Here is a 15,685-nt window from a genome sequence, read left to right as displayed (position 1 = left end):
CTAATGATTCTTTACTTAAAAAAGCTTTACAGTTGCTGATTAACTGATACGAGTTAAGGCCTTTGGTTAATTGTAACCCTCTCAGTTCAAACGTTTCTTGTATTGCTTAAGCCATATGTAGAGTTTCTCTTTCTGTGTTTTTGGTTAATGTTTTGTTTTTAAGGACGTTGAGTTGTGTTCTGTTTTCTATTATGTTGAGTCATGGATTAACCTAAAGAAACACAGACGTTTGACTTTGCTTCCTTGGAGCAAAATGTGCACAGGCTTTGGGGGAAGTGTGGGTGTGTATTCTTAGGGTCTTTGTGATAAGGGCTTTGCCCCTTCCATCCACTCACAGCTCTTTCTCTATAGGACCATGGAAGAGACACGTTCCATCTAGCTAACTTGCTGTTTGTTTTTTTTTTTTAAGATAATAAGTAGGTTATACTAAACCATTTTCTAAGAATCTAAGTCTTAGATCCCCCCCAGCAGGCTGCCTGGGACCATAGTGTTAAGAATGTGAACTTTGGAGCCAGGCGGCCAGGGTTAGAACCTGGCTCTGTTACCAGCTGTGTGTCCTTCTATGAGCCGCTTAACCATTTTGCCCCCATTTCCACATCTGCAAAAGTGAGGATAGTAATACTGAAACCGTGCACCTCAGATTGGGAATTCAACCCACGCGGCCGGGACTCAGACCCAGACAAAACCCATGCTCTTCCAACTGAGATCACACACCTGGTTTCAGGACCTAATAATGAAGCTCAGGTTCTTGACATCCTATCACAGAAAGAATTCAGTGAGAGACAAAGTGACAGGTAAGAAGTGGATTTATTTAGAGAGAAACACACTCCACAGATAAGAGTGTGGGCCATGTCAGAAGGCAAGAGCGGCACCAGGGCACGGGGTTGTCAGTTTTTTATAGAGTGGGTAATTTCATAGGCTAATGAGTGGAGGAGTATTCCAGCTATCTGGGGAGAGGGGTGGGGATTTCCAGGAATTGAGCCACCGCCTGCTTTTTGACCTTTAGGGTCAGCCTTGAAACTGTCATGGCACCTGTGGGTGTGTCATTTAGCTGATGTGTTACAATGAGCCTATACCGAGGCTCAAGGTCTAGTGGAAGTCGACTTGTCTTCCATCTTGGACCCATTTGGTTCTAATCAGTTTATGTCATGTCCTCGGGTTATGTCATTCTTTCAAATGTTGTGCCCTGCCCCCTTCCCTCTTGTTTCATTATAACATCATTGTTGCGAGGACTGGATGATTTAATGATATGCAAAGTGTTTAAAACAGTGCCTGGGCTTCCCTGGTGGCGCAGTGGTTGAGGGTCCGCGTGCCGATGCAGGGGACGCGGGTTCGTGCCCTGGTCTGGGAAGATCCCACGTGCCGCGGAGCGGCTGGGCCCGTGAGCCATGGCCGCTGAGCCTGCGCGTCCGGAGCCTGTGCTCCGCAAACGGGAGAGGCCACAACAGTGAGAGGCCCACATACCGCAAAAAAACAAAAACAAAAACAAAAAGCCAACAGTGCCTGACGCATGGTACACACTTGTAAGTGTTAGCTCTTATCATCTTAGATGAGAACTGTGCAGGTGCATCAAGTTGTTCAGAAGAATCTTGTACCATTAACAAATGTCGGATGACTGTCTCTGGCTGCATAAATGGAATTTTGCTTCTCTGGAACAATCACTACTCCTAAGCAGAGTTGTCAGTGTTAGTTAGTTTTTTTTTTTTTTTTTAATAAATTTATTTATTTTTGGCTGTGTTGGGTCTTCGTTTCTGCGCGAGGGCTTTCTCTAGTTGTGGCAAGCGGGGCCCACTCTTCATCGCGGTGCGCGGGCCTCTCACTGTCATGGCCTTTCTTGTTGCGGAGCACAGGCTCCAGACGCACAGGCTCAGTAGTTGTGGCTCATGGGCCTAGCTGCTCCGCGGCATGTGGGATCTTCCCAGACCAGGGCTCGAACCCATGTCCCCCGCATTAGCAGGCAGATTCTCAACCACTGCGCCACCAGGGAAGCCCAGCGTTAGTTAGTTTTTAAATGATGGAAGAGGATGAGATTTTTACTGGGTGGGTCAGCTCTCACCGGCACAATGACTCATAGCTGGGTAGGGAGATGCAGGAACAGTTAGGATTTTTCCCTGGCTGGAGTGGAGACTTCCTTTCTGTGTACATAAATATCTGTACAAACATATTGATCTCTAAAACCGATGCAATGATATTTACTTGTTGATAAGTGAAATCACTTTTGCAGACATCTGCGGGCTTTTACGGCCAGACTGACTGATAACTTATCAGGGACATTGTACAGCATGCATTATACAAGTTCTGTATGTCTGGTGATATAATCAGAACACATATGACAGCTTGCCTTCTTGTCACGCTCATATATTCTAGGACATCATAGGTGCCATGATAGGCAGAATGGGCAGTAGTTATGTTTCATGAGGAAGATTCTAGTTTTGAAAGTGACTAATAAAAATTTAAATCTCAGCATAATTACCTGTCCTGTGTCTTATAGAACAAAGGGGAGGAAACGACTCTGTAGCGCCTACCCCTTCAGAGCCAGAACGGATACAGAACAACAAAGGAGACATCCTATCTAATTGGCTTCTTTGTATGTACCCTTTTGGTATTTCACGAATCCCATTTTGTTTTTACTGGCATCTTATCTGCTCTGTTTATGTGCCCCATAGCTAGTGATTTTTTTTTTTTTTAGCATTCTCACTAACTCTGTTTCTTTTCCTCAAAGCCCTTAAGTAACTGCCATGTCCTCTTTCCACTGTTATCCCCTACAGATGATTTGTTAGTTTATTTCCTCTTCTGATCAAAACGCCTTTGCCTGGGTGACTCCGAATTAGTCACATCTAATCTTGATGATTCCCTGAATGACAGTTCCATGTGGTTATCAGCAGGCAGTGCTCTGTTTGGTTTAAAACATTAAAATGTGAAGCTTGTTTTGACAGCAAGATTCTTCCCTGGGCAGTGCTAAGAAGTGTCTAAGTCTGACTGATGAATCGTGATGAGAATCACAGGACTTAACAATAGTAATAAAACCTTGTGATAAAGCACTTGTTTTTCCACCATTTGAATATCATTGTGAGTCAAATCATCTCCCTCAAGAGCAGAGTGTAATATCGTGACCGTATCTCTTGAATGTGGTTCACACACTTGTGGGTCCTTATTTTCCATCAGATACTTGAGTGCTTTCTTTCTTTTTTTTTTTTTTTTTTGCGGTACACGGTCCTCTCACTGTTGTGGCCTCTCCCGTTGTGGAGCACAGGCTCCGGACGCGCAGGCTCAGCGGCCATGGCTCACGGGCCCAGCCGCTCCACGGCATGTGGGATCTTCCCGGACCGGGGCGCGAACCCGCGTCCCCTGCATCGGCAGGCGGACTCTCAACCACTGCGCCACCAGGGAAGCCCTGAATGCTTTCTTGATGTGTAGCATTCCAATGTCATGAGTGGGTCCTTCTTTTTTTAATTGTTTTTTTTTATTGAAGTATAGTTGATTTCCGGTGTTGTGTTAGTTTCAGGTATACAGCAAAATGATTCAGCTATACATATATACACGTATATATATATATACACACAAAAAGAATATATATATGTATTCTTTTGCAGATTCTTTTCCCTTACAGGTTATTACAAGATATTAACCTATAAGGTAATAGTTATAGTTCCCTGTGCTATGCAGTAGTTCCTTATTGGTTATCTATTCTGTACATAGTAGTGTGTATATGTTAACATGAGTGGGTTCTTCTGTTTTTTTCATTTATGAAACATTTTCTTTTCATGACTCAGAGAACACGTTTGGCTCATCCTCATAGCAATTTTAAAAGGTAAGATTTTCGAGCTTCCCTGGTGGCGCAGTGGTTGAGAGTCCGCCTGCCGATGCAGGGGACGCGGGTTCGTGCCCTGGTCCGGGAAGATCTCACTATGCCGCGGAGCGGCTGGGCCCGTGAGCCATGGCCGCTGAGCTTGCGCGTCCTGCTCCGCAGCGGGAGAGGCTGCAGCAGTGAGGCCCGTGTATTGCAAAAAAAAAAAAAAAAAAAAAAGGTAAGATCGTCAATAACGAAGGAAAACGTGGGAACCCACTGCTCATTCCAGAAACACATATGCAGCCCCGGTGTCTAATCCAGCGGCAAGCACTGTAGGGATGTGGATGAATCAGTTCCCGACTTCGCAGTCTGCGTCTTAGAGAAGGGGCGGGGAGAGAGAGAAGAGATGAACTAACGTTTACTGAGCGACGTGCAAGACCCCGCACAGATGTCCTCTTTTAATCGTGACAACAGTACTGCAATATACCTGGTGTTACCTCTATTTTATATGGAGGAGACTGGGTCTCAGAGTGGTTGAGTAACATCCCCAGGGTCTCGGGGCCAGAGTGAGTAGAAGCAGTGATTTCAACTCAGGTCCGTCTTTCCAGCCCATGCTCTGTTTGTCCCCTGCATGGGCCACTCACAGGCAGAAGGAAAAAAAGCACGAGGGCAGTGAATGATTATGGGAGTTCGTGGTCATGTGTCTTTGTGGGCGAGGAAGTCATTACAAAAAGAGTACTCGGAAAACTAAAGGTGAAAATGATAATGTATCAAAATGGAGATCAAACATTCTCCTCGAGATGGTGAAATAGACTGAAAAAAGTGGGAAAACATTCGTGCTTGATTAGAACATCTCAGACTCTGCTGGATTTCTATTTCTCCACAGCTCGCCTCTTCCAATGTGCTCCATCTAATATCAATAGCTCTTCAGATGCGAGGATACAGAATTACATGGAAATTCCCCGTGCAGTACAGCTACGTTTTAGATTTTTACGGCGAAGATTCTTTCCCGCGGTCCTTTTTACAGGCATGACTTTTAGGAGAATACCAATCATGAAATAGAAGCTACATTTTAAAATGAAAATGCATCTGATACCTCCTGTGGAATCTCATCCTAGGGTGACGTGGCACTCTAAAACAGGCGTCAAAACACACAAAATACATAAAAATTCATCTACCCCCAGTTTGCTTGTCTTTCGCCTTCTGCTTCCATTATTAATCTGAGAAAACCGTGTGTGTGTGTCTGCCTGAGTTTGTGTGTTGAATTCTTCGCTATCTGAGAAAAAGTTATTATCCTTGAGAGTATTTTAAGTTTGATATTGTAGAACAGTGGTCCCCAGCCTTTTTGGCACCAGGGACTGGTTTTGTGGAAGACAGTTTCTCCGCGGACCGGGGGGAGGTTTGTGTGGGGTGGGTAGTTCAGGCGGTAACGCGAGCGATAGGGAGCAATGGGGAGCGGCAGATGAAGCTTCGCTCACTCGCTGGCCGCTCGCCTCTTGCTGTGCAGCCCGGTTCCTAACAGGCTGTGGACCGGTACCGGTCTGTGGCCCAGGGGTTGGGGACCCCTATTGTAGAAGATGTACCAGTTATATGGAAAAAAAAAAGGCACTAGTTCCCGGAGGTTGGAGCTGGTGTCAGCTGGGCTTAGGCTCCTACGTGAAGTTTTGACCCCTTGGACACTTGAGCAGCTGATGATTCCGGGCTCCGCCATCTGAGAGTCGTTTCCATCGGGCAAACCCAAGATCCTGTTCTGACACAGGGGCTGGCCTGTTTTTATAAGTAGAGTTTTCCTGGGACACGGCCTCACTCATTTGTTGACATACTGTCCCTGGCCGCTCTTATGCTACAGTGGAGATCGTGACTCTGTGGTCCGGAAAGTAAAAAAATGTTTACTGCCTGACCTTCAAGAAAAAGTTTCCTGGCCCCGGTTGGGAGCATCCAGCCTTCATCTATATTTACCTGGACGCAATCCTAAAATACGTTGTATTGCACTAGAGCTTTGCAAAACCAATATTGCATTAATGACACTTTAGTCATATTTTGAAATAAGTCAAAGTCCTTTGAATATAGAAGACTAAGAATGGAGTAGTCATACTCTCTGGACTTTCTATTGCCCCGAATTTGCATCCATTGGCTTCCAAATTGCATTTTCTTTCACAGAAACTCAATTGGTCTCAGTTTTTAAATCTGAAATCTTCAAAGAGGATGAGGTACGCACAAAAAGGTGATACCTGGCAACGTGGAATGGGATCAAAATTTAGTCTGTGGTTTTTAAATTAATACTCTGTGGACTGTTCATGTTTCTTTCCTTCTTGTTTCATTGTGTAGCCTTCAGGTGTGCGTCATTCACTGTAACTCATCATATTACGTTTCAGTTTGCCAATTTCCTGACGTTAACACTGCCATCACCATTATTTGCAAGCTGTGACAAATAACAACCCTGTTGTGAAAATGGTTGAGAATTTCGATGAGCTCAAGTGTTGACTTCTTGGCACTAGAATAACAGCTGTTTCCTAGGGTAATGTAAAAGAAAAGGAACACCACCAATTCCTTTAGATTTCTAGGTAATAGAAGCCCACAGAAAATCAACAGATTTGTTGTATATGAACAGAGGAAACTTTGGCAAAATCATTTTTAAATTCCCCATGTCTTTAAGTTTTCTTAAAGCCATTTCATGATACAGTTGCTCAAAAGACATTTTACAAAGCTGGATAAGTTTTTTTGTCTAGCGATATCAGTATTAATATGATAGGAACAGCATAGAGAGGTCTGGAGTCTGTTTTAAGATGAAAATTCATATGCCAGCAGGAAAGAAGCCACCAACAATCTGGAGAATTTAATGAGAACAACCTCCCAGTTTTAATTACAGCATTACAAATGTGCAGATACAATAATTGCATTACCTTGATGTATATTTCCACAAGGACTCCATAAAATAAATTCAAAGGCCAGCAGAAGGCTCTCACTAATAGTATCATTTCTCCCTGGGAACAATACAGTTGCTGCATATATTTTTGTAAAAAACAGGTGAATGACACCATCCCAAGCCACAATATAACATTAAAATATTTTCTTCATGTCTTGTTTAAAAGACTTTTCCTTATGGTTTTTCGTCAAAGGGTTAGAGAAAAGTAAATCTACCAAGATACTAGATTAGCTTGTTTAATTTCAGTATCTCCAGCCTTCTCTAGATGGCAGTCAAGGCACGGGGTTTTTTAGGCCGCTCTTGTGGAAAGCGAGAGGAAGAACACAGCAGGGTTTTTTGTTTCTCACAGTCCTCAAATAACGGTGATGAGCGTGTTAAAGTCAGGAAATTGACATGACTGACGTATGAGAGTAGGAAGACAGCAAAAGATGCTCGTCTTACGGCTGCGCACTGAAACAAGAAAGAAAGATGCTCAAGGGGAATAAGACCCCTGGACTCATTTGATCCAGTTATCACACATTTTTGTGTGTGCATAGCATCCTCTTTGAAGATCTCAGATTTAAAAACTGAGGCCAGCTGAGCTTCTGTGGGAGAGAATGAACATCTGGAAGCCCGTGAATGCAAATTTAGAGCAAGAGAAAAATCCAGAAAGCATGAGTATTCCATACCTCGTCTCCAACATCCAAAGAACTTGAACTTATTATAAAATTTGATTAAAGCCAAGTGTCATTAATGCAACATTGGTTTTGGAAAGCTCTAGTGAAAGACGACATAGTTTTTGCATTGAGTCCGGGTGAACTTAGATGAAGTCTGTACTTGGTGCTCGTTAACAGCGAAAGTAATCAGTGTTTTAGGACGAGAATCTTTAACTTGCGCATTTTAAATGACTGTTTGATTGTGTTCCCGAGGAAAATTGATCGTGTGACATGCATTCAACATGCAACAAATATTTTTTGACTGTTTATTCTGCATCAAACACTCTGCTTAGTGCCAGGTATTCAGATGCGCGTGAGCCCCTATCCCAATGGCCCCGTGAATCTGTCCACCCTACTAGGACAGATAAAGCCGGAGTGAAATGGGGACCCTTGTTTTTTGTCTCATGCTTCCAGTATAGGATGGAGAAGAGTTAAGAAGACACAGATTTTCCATCAAGGTCTTTCTCCAGGACTGGGATTTAATAAAATAATAATGAAAATATCAACAAAACCACATTCATTTATTGTATATCTAAATAGCCTACTTGTTTTAAATACTTTATCTATGTGCATTACCTGAACCCAGCAAGGTGGGTATTAGTACCTTTATTTATAGATAATGAAACTTAGAGAAGGAAGATGTCTTTCCCAGGGGCCACAGCAGAGCCCGATTCCAGCTGGAGTTCCTGTGTCTCCAAGGCTTAGGCTCTTCCCACCGCACCCAGCTGCCCACATTCTGAGCTGCCCTGTGTGTGCATTTCTTCCATCTGAGTTGGACTCTTCCACACAGAGGTTCAGGGGACAGTGTACATGGCCTTTCCCGGGTCCATCTGTATTGGGAAGAGTCTGGGGAACTCGGTGCTGATCCTTCAGGGCTTACTGTCTGATGATATGCTGTCGGGAACGGTAAGGGAGATGTTTCAGCATCAAGAATATTTTTCTTATCCCTTAACAGGCGCTATGGTGACTCCTCTTCCTCTGGTCCTGATGCAGCATGAAACGTGGCACAAAGGAACGAGGAAACGTGGCCTTTTGTGCTCGGTGTCTGAAAGTGAGTGTACAGCTATGGGGACGGTGGCTGAGGAGGTAGGGTAGGATTCCTGCCATCTCTGTGACCATCAAACAGGATTAGCTGCTCAGCAGCAGCCCCTTAGTAAGGCTCCCCATCACAGCCAGGGCGCCGTGTGAGCGAGGTGCTGGGAACAGACATTTTCCTGAGGGCGTGTGTGTTAGTTTCCCAGGGCTACTGTAACAAAGCACCACAAACTGGGGGGCTTCAAACCCCAGAAACTTATTGTCTCCGGGTTCTGGAGGCTGGAAGTCCGAAATCAAAGTGCTGGCAGGACCACACTCCCCCGAAAGCTGCATGAGAGCCCTTCCTTGCCTCTTTTCGGCTCTGGAGGACCTTGCCAGAGTCCTGTCAGCAGTCCCCGGCACTGGCTTGCACCTGCCTAACTGCAGTCCCTGCCCCCGTCTTCACGTGGTTCTCTCCCCGTGTCTTCGTCTTTTCCTGAGGACCATTTACATTGAGTTAGCGGCCACCCTAGTCCAGGAGGACCTCAACGAAGTACACTTGTGATCACCCAGTTTCCAAACAAGGTCATATGCTGAGGTACTGGGGGCTTGGAACTTCAGCATGACCCTTTTTAGGGAAAGACAGTTTCACCCCATAACAGCACAACGTAAGGCAAAGAGCAGATTCTAGTACTAACTCTGCCACTAATTAGCTATGTAACTAGCATCTACATCTCCCTGGACCCTGGTTTCCTCATCTATAAAGGGTAGGAGTTGGAAAAGTTGACCTCTAAGGTCTTATTCTATTAGCCTGAGAGTGGGAGGTTCTTGGCCTCTGGTCACGTACCTCTGGTCCCTGGACATTTCTGTCAGGACAGGGTATGTGGCTTAACCAGGCTGGACACCATGCAGCTCCCTTCCTGCCCCCGACCCTGGTTTCCTTCCTTAGTCTGTTGTTAAGCTTTGAGAATCCTCAGAATCTGAGATTTTATTTATTTTACTTCTGTGCTGAGCTGTCTGCTGTGATGCAACAAAGAAAAAGGTATAAGGGAGGAACCAGAGATAGATAAACCAGATACCATAGAACTAAAGGGAAAAACAGAGAAAATGACCAGAGCTCCAGTAGGTTAACCATGATAGGCTGCAAATCTACTGCTGGCTGAAGGGGCCAAGCAAAATTATTGTCTTGGTACTAATCGCAGAATTGTCATGCGACCACACTTTTCCAGTAGATTATTTCATTATATTGAAACAGGTGTGTTTATGATCTATCATCCAAAAGGAGGTTCAGAGCTAACGAAGTCATAGATAAAGTTGCTGGTGGCCTTAATTGCATGTAGACCATTTCCTTTAGAAATGCCATCATTCTGTGCATCCCAGCTGCCCATCGTGACCATCCCGCCACTCCGCCCACCTGTGACGGTTACTGTGATGAGATGCTGGACCTCTCTCCTCTCTCTAAATAACTGCAGTGTTATGCCTGTGAGCTCAAGAGTGATAGCATGTGAGGTCTCACAAAACCATCAACACTGTCACTCAACATACAGATGGCCAATAGGCACATGATAAGATGCTCAACATTGCTAATTATTAGAGAAAATCAAATCAAAACTACAATGAGGTACCACCTCAAATGAGTCAGAATGGCCATCATCAAAAAGTCTAGAAATAATAAGTGCTGGAGATGGTGTGGAGAAAAGGGAACCCTCCTACACTGTTGGTGGGAATGTAAATTGGTACAGCCACTATGGAGAACAGTATGGAGGCCCCTTAAAAAACTAAAAATAGAATAACCATATGATCCCGCAATCCCACTCCTGGGCATATATCTGGAGAAAACTCTAATTCAAAAAATACATGCACCCCAGTGTTCGTAGCAGCACTATTTACAATAGCCAAGACATGGAAGCAACCTAAATGTCCATCAACAGATGAATGGATGAAGCAGATGTGGTCCATATATACGACGGAATACTACTCAGCCATAAAAAAGAATAAAATAAGGCCATTTGCAGCAACATGGATGGACCTAGAGGTGATCATACTAAGTGAAGCAAGTCAGAGAAAGATAAATATCGTAGGCTATTACTCATATGTAGAATCTGAAAAAAAATAATACAGAGGAACTTGTTTATAAAACAGAAACAGACTCACAGAAATAGAAAACAAACTTATAGTTACCAAAGGGGAAAAGGGGAGAGGAATAAATTAGGAGCATGGGATTAACAGATACAAACTATGCATAAAATAGGCGAGCAGCAAAGATAGCACAGGGAACTATATTCAATATCTTGTAATAACCTATAATGGAAAATAATCTGAAAAAAGTATATAACTGGATCACTTTGCTCTACACCTGAAACTAACACAATATTGTAAATCAACTCTACCTCAATAAAAAAATACGATTTTACAAACAAATTTTAAAGAACATTTTATAAAAGCAGCTATCCATCATCTTTGTAAAAAACAGCTTTACTGAGATCTATTTCATGTACCATAAACGTCACCCATTTAAAGTGTGTAATCCAGTGGTTTTTAGTGCACTCACAGTAGGGCATATTAGTATTCACAGTATATATCACAGTATATTCACACTGGGCAACTATCACACAGTCTGATTTCAGAGCATTTTATTAACTCTCAAACTAGCAGTCACTCCTGATTTCTCCCCCTGTCCCCGCCTCCCACCCTTGACAACCACGGATCTATTTTCTGTCTCTACAGATTTTCATATTCTGGACATTACATGAAAATGAAAGCATACAATATGTGGTCTGTCACTGGCTTCCTTCATTTATCAGAATGATTTAAAGGCTTATCATGTTGTAGCGTGTACCAGTTATTTAATATTATCTTGTTGCTGAATAATATTGCATGGAGTGGATGCATCCTATTTTATTTATCCATTCACCCGTTGATGAACACGTGGGTAGTTTTCACTTTTTAGCCATGACGAACGGTGCTGTTGTGAACATTAGGAGTAATTTTTTTTGTGTGGACGAATGTTTTAATTTCTCCTGGGTTTCTATGCAGGAGTGGAATTATGCGTCTACGGAAGCTCTATGTTTAACAGGCGGAGAAACTGTCCAACTGTTTTCCAAAGTGGCCGTGCCATTTTACAAATCTGCCCGCAATGTATGAAGGCTCCAATATCTCCCAATCCTTGTGTATGCTTGTTATTTTTTGTCCTTTTGGTGTAGCCATTCTAGTGGATGTGAGGTAGCATCTCACTGTGGTTTTCGTTGGCGTTTCCCTTATGATTAGTGAGGTTGAGCACTTTTTTTCACCTGCTTATTGACCGTTTGGAAGAGGATCTATTCAGATCCTTTACCCGTTTTTAAATCGGGTTGTTTGTCTTTTTGTTATTGACTTGTAAGTATTCTTTATATTTTCTGAACATAAATCCCTGATCAGATACCTGTTTTGCAAATATTTTCTGCCATTCTGTGGACTGTCTTTTCACTTTCTTGATGGTACTGTTTGCAGCACAAAAGTTTTTGATTTTGATGAAGTCTGATTTATCTATTTTTCTCTTGTCACTTGTGCTTTGCCCGAGAAACCAAGAAACCATTGTCTAAGTCCAGGTCACAAAGATTTGCGCCTATGTTTTCTTCCAAGAGTTTTATAGATCTGGCTCTTACATTGTTACCTAGGGTCCATTTTGAGTTAATTTTTGTGTCTGATGAGAGGTAGGAATCCATTTTCAATCCTTTACATGCGCATGTCCAGTTGTCTCACTACAATTTGTTACAAAGGGTGCTCTTTCCCCATTGAGCTGTTTCAGCACCCTTGTCAAAATTCAACTGACACGGTTGTTTTTAAATTTTTGTATATTACCTTGAAATTCTTTTTTTATATTTAAACTGTTTCAGTAATTATGCATATATATTTTGCATTATGGTTTTTAATTTAACACAACATAAACATTTTCCAGAATTCTCTAGAGGATTTCAATGTTTACACTCCTTCATGTTGAAGTATGGTATTTTACCAAACCATTTCAATATATTTGGACACTTCCATTGCCACAATAACTTGGAAAGAAAATAAATGGAATTTTTCCTGAGTTTGGAATAAAGATTTTGAATATCAGCACCTTTTGACTTAAACATACAGGGAATAATATTTTCTTTCACCAAGGGAATTGCAGAAAGGGAGGAATTTCTGAAGAACCTGGCAAAAGAAAGAATGACATGTAAAAACCTGCCAGATCCAGAGAGCATGAAGCAAACATTCAACAATACCAGTCAGGTAAGGACTCTTCCTCTTCCTCTTCTCAAAATAACTGGAAGGTGCTGATGCCAAAGTCAGTAGGCTAAGGTAAAAATTGGTGGGAAACCCATTTTGATTGCTACATAGAATTAGAAAATCCGGTTTAAAATAGAAGCATGATTGGAGTTTTAATTGGTAGGATGGTACTTAAGGTTGATCCCAAAGTCAGGAGAATTCCTAAGTTTTCATTCCAGGTAAATGAGAGGAGAGGAAATTATATGAATTCACTTTAACCAGGTTGAGACTTACACAGTTAACATTTCCTTTTGTCTCAAGGGATGGGAAGGGAAAGCATCATATGAAATTATAGAGAAGTAATAGGATCTAAACTTAAACAGGTAAAATTATCAGGATTTTCTGTCGTTTTATGTCGAGCAAGTTACCTGGACCAATCTTTAGCAAAAATAAAATGAGAACTCATCGATTAGGCAGTGAAGCATCTACAGGTTATTCAGGAAACAACTTCATCTGTAAGTCCTTTGGGAACAAAACCATTTTACCGTGGCTATGAACTAATAAGGTAATGAGGTACCAAAGGGAAAGATGGGCAGAGAACAAGGCTGAGCAGAACATACAAGGAATTTGCATGGAGAGCTGGAAAGAAAGCAGGCAGGATGGAAAGTCAAGAAAATGAAGTAAGACCAAAGGTCATTTGCATTGAAAATGCTGAGTTCTGATTTTTTTTTTTTTTTGCGGTACGCGGGCCTCTCATTGTTGTGGCCTCTCCCGTCGCGGAGCACAGGCTCCGGACGCGCAGGCTCAGCGGCCATGGCTCACGGGCCCAGCCGCTCCGCGGCATATGGGATCTTCCTGGACCAGGGCACGAACCCGTGTCCCCTGCATTGGCAGGCGGACTCTCAACCACTGCTCCACCAGGGAAGCCCCCTGAGTTCTGATTTTTTAAAATGTTTTTCTTTTGGCAAGTTTTGTTTTTTTTAAATGATAAGGAGTTGTTAAGAGCTTCATTGGCAAGCAACACAAAGGGCAGAAACTGTATAGGAGCACAAAAGTTTTATCTTAGAATTACGTTTCAGTGTATAATTTTATAGACTGTCCAGAAGTTCTGAGTGATGTGTGACCTTCTTAAGTCTCTTTAAACGTGTGTTATGTTTATCTCTTGCTCTAAAACAAGTTATCCCTGAATTCCATGATTTAGAACCACTATTTCATTTTTTAAAAATTTATTTATGGCTGTGTTGGGTCTCCCTTGCTGCGTGCAGGCTTTCTCTAGTTGTGGAGAGCAGGGGCTACTCTTCGTTGCCATGGCATGTGGGATCTTCCCAGACCAGGGCTCGAACCCACGTCCCCTGCATTGGCAGGCGGATTCTTAACCATCGTGCCCCCAGGGAAGTCCCAAGAACCACTATTTCATTTTATCCTTGATTTTGCAGGTCAGGAATTCTGGAAGGGCCAGGCTGGGTGATTCATCTCTGATCAGTATGACAGCAGCTGGAGCTGTAGGGTACACTCAGAGATGGTTTCTCCATGCATGTCTGGGGTCTTGGGGCTTCCTGGCCTCTCTCTCTATACAGCTTCTCATCCTCTCAGGCCTTCTGCATGTGGCCTGAGCATCTCATGGACAGTGGTCTCAGGGCTCCAGAACCCCCGTGCAGAAGCTGCTTGTCTAGGCTGAGCTGGGAGCTAGAGGCCCATCGTCCTTAGTGTCCCGGTGGTGAAAGCAGCCCTCGTTCAGTTTAGATTCAAGGGGAGGGGAGCTAGGACCCACTTCCCCATGGATAGAGGATCAAAGGCTTTGCAGCTTTCTTTAATCCTCCACACCGTGGTTCTTAGCTGTTTTAGTTTCTGGGGTCTTCTGAGAATCCGATGAAGGTTATAGAAAATGTACTCTCACCTCATTTTATATGCAGTTTTGGTGGAATCACTTACCCTGAAGACTTGTCTACAGTAAAGCTGCTTGATGAATGGAGCTGGAGAAATAGCGTGACAGTCATTCCCTTGATGTCAGAGCCACTGGTCTGCTCACTGAATCCGCATCTCCTTAGCCTCCCCTACCCTTAACCTTCTCCTCTGTCCCCTAGAGGTCTGCCTTTGGAAGGATCTTAGTTGTAGTTCAGAGGTTATAATTTCACAAGGTTCATTTCTCTCAAGGTAGCAATAAACCTGTGAAGTATGACTGGGTCAATATTTCTCCAAATGAGTTCTTCTGTCCATAATTTATACCCAGCAGCAGATTCTGTGTGACTGGAAAGACAGGAAGGAAATAATCTCCTGGGACAGTATTTTAATAGCCAGATGTCATTGCCACTAACGAACTTTTAGGCTGGACACAAGGATAACCTTGACAACTGACTTCCTACTCCTGCCTGAACTGTCCACCTGGATTTTGTTTTTTATCAGCCATCGTCAGTACAAAGGTTGTTTCTCAATTTCGTTCTGTAAACATACAGCCGCTGTGTCCCACAGGAACTGAAAGTAGGTGTCCCCAGCTTGGAACTTTTTTCGGAAACAATAAAAAGCTCCTTCAGCTTTGTCTTTTTTTTTTTTTTTTACGTCTTTATTGGAGTATAATTGCTTTACAGTGGTGTGTTAGTTTCTGCTTTATAACAAAGTGAATCAATTATACATAAACATATGTTCCCATATCTCTTCCCTCTTGCGTCTCCCTCCCTCCCACCCTCCCTATCCCACCCCTCTAGGTGGTCACAAAGCACCGAGCTGATCTCCCTGTGGTATGCGGCTGCTTCCCACTAGCTATCTATTTTACATTTGGTAGTGTATATATGTCCATGCCACGCTCTCACTTTGTCCCAGCTTACCCTTCCCCCTCCCCGTGTCCTCAAGTCCATTCTCTAGTAGGTCTGTGTCTTTATTCCTGTCTTATTCCTGGCTGCCATCTTCTCTGTATCACACAACATCTTTCTTATTCTGCTTTTGTGAAAGTCAATACCCACAGAATCCTAGGTGGTAGAGTTGGACTTGATCTCAAGTCACTAGTGAAATCAATCTTCCTTTCTATAAAAGGAG

General features: G+C 43.1%; 1 long non-coding RNA gene across 2 annotated transcripts in view; it reads left to right on the top strand.

The window, feature by feature from the left end:
* The window catches only part of LOC113614750 (uncharacterized), a 48,211-nt gene extending 33,018 nt beyond the window's left edge, over positions 1-15,193 (top strand). Inside the window, exons 3-7 of one of the 2 annotated variants that reach the window (XR_003430713.1) lie at positions 3,774-3,811; positions 4,677-8,462; positions 11,462-11,595; positions 12,569-12,679; positions 14,569-15,193. This is a non-coding gene — a long non-coding RNA (uncharacterized LOC113614750). Of the gene's footprint in view, positions 1-3,773; positions 3,812-3,932; positions 8,463-11,461; positions 11,596-12,568; positions 12,680-14,568 lie in introns of those variants that run through there. The other variant, XR_003430712.1, reaches the window with a different exon arrangement.
* The last annotated feature ends 492 nt before the right edge of the window (positions 15,194-15,685 follow it).

This window comes from Aethalodelphis obliquidens, unplaced genomic scaffold (assembly GCF_003676395.1).
Source record: "Aethalodelphis obliquidens isolate GAN/ISIS:26980383/991018 unplaced genomic scaffold, ASM367639v1 scaffold103, whole genome shotgun sequence".
NCBI classification, from domain to species: Eukaryota; Metazoa; Chordata; class Mammalia; order Artiodactyla; family Delphinidae; genus Aethalodelphis; species Aethalodelphis obliquidens.
Note: the sequence above shows the minus strand (reverse complement) of the source record. Positions and strands in the feature narration are given on the sequence as shown.